The sequence below is a fragment of the Lepeophtheirus salmonis genome, chromosome 13 (assembly GCF_016086655.4).
Source record: "Lepeophtheirus salmonis chromosome 13, UVic_Lsal_1.4, whole genome shotgun sequence".
NCBI lineage: Eukaryota > Metazoa > Arthropoda > Copepoda > Siphonostomatoida > Caligidae > Lepeophtheirus > Lepeophtheirus salmonis.
The window spans coordinates 34901896-34905724 of NC_052143.2; the positions used below are offsets into that span (position 1 = coordinate 34901896).

Here is a 3829-nt window from a genome sequence, read left to right on the forward strand (position 1 = left end):
GCTGATAAAGTATCAATTCACTAAATTTACTTAATCATTTTAGTGTTCCCGGATTTGGCGCCACTCATATTATGGTTTATTTTATTTAGGGAGTGCATTCATTTAAAAGTTGTACATCAGATATCCCTGTCCTAGCTAATAAAATGATGACTAACCAACCTTGTCTCAAAATGTGAGTATCTTATGAAAACGTTTGATCTAATTAATCGAATTTCAAATCCTCCAGTATTTAATTTATTTATAATGAGAAGTAGAAAATTGTTAAAGAACGACGTAATTATTGTACTAGTAATTGTTATTTGCCACTACTTAGTAATTTGTAGAACCTTTTCATTGCATTTATTTATTTCATGTGATGTCCTTAATTTCCATACGGCATAGCCATGACCTGCTCCAATTTGATTGTAAATAAAGCATTGACGAGTATAAAAATTATCAAAAATTACACAAATAAATTTATTACAAATGAATTAAGGACAATAATCAAACATTGTATCTTTGAGCGCAAAATCCAAACCTCATCTCAGTTAATCTCTCCGTCTGCATAAATTAAAATTATGTAAAGTATTTTATGATTATTGTATTGATTCTGTTTCTTGTTCTGAACTGGATATATTTCTATTTTTAGGATGAAAAATGATGTAAAACGACACTCATCTTTAGACCCTTATAACTTATTCATAATGCCTAGCGATGAGTAATATCATAGCTTATATTATAGAAAAATATTCAATGTATAATTGTGGTATATTATAATATTAATAAATATCATTTTTATTATTTACATATCCACCTACACAATTAACATAGTAATGTGTGTTTCTCTATTTACAATTATCAAATTTAAAATACAATTTTAAAAATATGCAACTCCAATAATTCTTTTTCCATTTTGTATTTTTATGTGATTCCATTTTTTATGGAGTTGTACTAGCCAATAGTCAACATTATCATCATACTATTTACGTCCTGCTCCGTAAAAGGAACAAAGGTGCAATCAAAGGAAGATACTTCTAACTTGATCATCCATCTCAGTAGATGTTCGAATTCGGATTCCAGATTCCACGAGGGACAACGGGAGGAGATTTCATCCGAGGGAAAACTACCAGACCTCATAAGGAAGTAGAGTGGACTCTTTCTTTGGGAATGAAATACTTAGGTATATTGTGAAGGTGTCTGCCAATTTCCACAACAGCATCGCTTCATTGAAGACCTCCATCATCAAGTACTAAGACAATCTCCTCCGCAGACGCGATCAAGGGCTGCAAATTCTTTAGGCCTCATATCGAAATGCTGTATCAGCTTACACAAAGACGGAATCATGTAAATAAAAACTAATTCACGAATTAGAAAGGAAAAGAAAAAACAGTTGATACGTCTGTTCTTTCTTCTTAATTATTTGAGAAATCGTGGGTGTGTTAACATCCCCACAACACCCAGAACGACAAATGGTTGGCCACAGAGGGAGAAAATGCCCCCCACGTCTTTAAAACCAAGTTTCCAGCCAGCATCATTACCTTTAAGGCAATTGGGAACAACGGCAGTTAATTCCCCCCTCTTCTTTGATCCAAAAGAGATCATTGATGAAGAAGTACTATTTTTCGAAAAAAACGCCAACTTTCAAAAATTGAAGCAAAAAGTGCGAGGATTTAGGGTGTATTCAGAACCCCCCCCAAAAATAATTTTCTTTCTTCTCACATGTCAAAGTATGGGAAAAAATAGGAAAAACCTAACAAAAATTAAAAAAATGTTTTTTTGATTAGGTCTAGAGAGGGTAGATGCCGACCTGTACTGTGAACTTCTGTCTGACCAAGTGATACCTTGGGTGAAAGCTGAGGACAATGGACTCAAGTTTATCTTTCAAAAAGACTCAGCTCCCTCTCTCAAGACATATAAGACCCCAAAATTGTTCAAAGAAGAGAAGGTGTAATTTTGACACCCCCACACCGGGCCCTAAAACACCACATTTATGAATCCTATGAATTACTTTTTGCAGTAGGAGTTAGAGTAGAAAGTATCTTCCAATTCACACAACAGCATCGACTCCTTGAAGGCCTCCATCATCAAGTACTAGTACAATGTTTTCCCCGCGGACGGGGTAAAGACCTGCAAATCCTTTAGACCTGTATCGAGGGAATGAGAGGCTATAATGAAAAATATTGAAAATTTAGTTTTTTCTATTGTATTATTATAACTTGTAAATGAAGTTTGATACCTTTACTTGCTTCCTTTATTGATCAGGACACAGTTAAAGGTAGTCCGGATTTACTTGAACGACCTTGTAAATGTCATATATAGATAAATTAATTTAGCAGAAAAATATTTTATATTTATTAATGAAACATTATATGAAAAGTATGAGGAGAAGGCATGAGGGATATTTATGAATCTACTGAATTATCAACCTTGTTAATAGCAGTTGCCTGTTTAATTATTATTATCAGTTTTTACTTTTTTTGGGGGGCGGGAGAAAATGAATTACGTCTAAAAAAAGATTTAAAATTGCCTCAGTGTAGGGAAAATATTCAAATTTTATTATATTATATCTTAGGGCTGAAAATAATTTTATTAAGTAGAAATATTTCATAGAAGTATGATAACGAAAAAAAATAAAAATTTTAAGACTTTTTTTTCCAACAAGTTCAAACCTCACGTAAAAAAATTCCAGCATTTTTCTGACATTTTTCTCTTCACTATATTTATATCCCCAGGACTTTTCAATTTAGGGAATGTTGGAGGGATGGGTCAATGCTTATCCTTCAAGAAATAAAGATGCTTTCATGGTAACTCTTCAAAAGAAATTAAACCAAATTTAAGGTGATGTCGTACGTGTCAGTTGTAATGCAGTTGGGAAGGATTACTAAACAACAGATATACAATGATTTATATCCGAGGACAAATCAAACATACCTTACGATCTCCATGAGAAAGTTGGCCTTGTAATTTGAGATTGACTGGAAGACAACCATAACCTTGGTCAAAGGAGATTTGTGTATAAAGTCATACGCAAGAACTGTCAAACACCTTTTCATTGATGACATGATATTTAGTAAGAACCGAAAAGTTTTAACGTACCTCCCATACCTTCACTGTCAAAATGTTCTTAAATAATAAGATTTTCACAGTGGATGTTGTTTCGAACAGAAGAAAAGACAGATATCTATTTAAACCAATTGATGGTGCTCAGAGGGTCTTCAGGACAAAACATCCGACTTAGGTGATAGGATTGTAACTGAGAAGTAATGCGAGGTATCGCAGTACACTGTTTTACCGTGACTGAAGATGCCTAACTCAAACAGAAATGATATATGAACTCAAGATGGCACACTTCTACACATTGCCATAAAAGTAAAAGAGTTTTTTGTCTGTAATACGACCAAAAAATTTCAATTTAAGGGCTTTCCTTTAAGGACGACTAGAAAAATAGAAAGTCGGAAATGTGAATAATAAAAGGGAGTCGTGACTCATTAGTATTATGACACATAACTTTATTATTAATTCCATACAGAGTCACCTAGGGTTTCTATATGTTAATATATCTTTAATGTGTTTATAAAATGAGTATTAAAAAATACAAAAGAACAGCTTTTTTCTCAATTTGAATGACCAAAAGTTTCGAGGACCAAAAAATGTGGGATTGCGTAGCCAGGCGGACGCTTACATACGAACAACCGACACCATTCATCACACAATATTTCTATTAACGTTGATAACAACATGTGAATCTGGAATTGCAATGCAACTGAGCTACAAGGCCCACACTAACAATATAAGAAAATTTTAAATCTAAATACATTTATTTATCAATTTTGGAATATTCTTAGAGCCC

At 33.2% G+C, this 3829-nt stretch overlaps 1 long non-coding RNA gene across 6 annotated transcripts; it reads right to left on the reverse strand.

The window, feature by feature from the left end:
* Positions 1-740: 740 nt before the first annotated feature.
* LOC121128494 (uncharacterized) lies at positions 741-3310 on the reverse strand. 6 transcript variants are annotated; one of them, XR_011783289.1, is made up of 5 exons: positions 3076-3310; positions 2911-2972; positions 2216-2860; positions 1787-2144; positions 741-1729 (listed from the first exon to the last, which is right to left on the reverse strand). It is a non-coding gene; the product is annotated as an uncharacterized lncRNA (long non-coding RNA). The 6 variants fall into 6 exon arrangements; XR_011783287.1 differs by having other exon boundaries at positions 2911-3013; XR_011783286.1 differs by having other exon boundaries at positions 2916-3024.
* Positions 3311-3829: the final 519 nt, after the last annotated feature.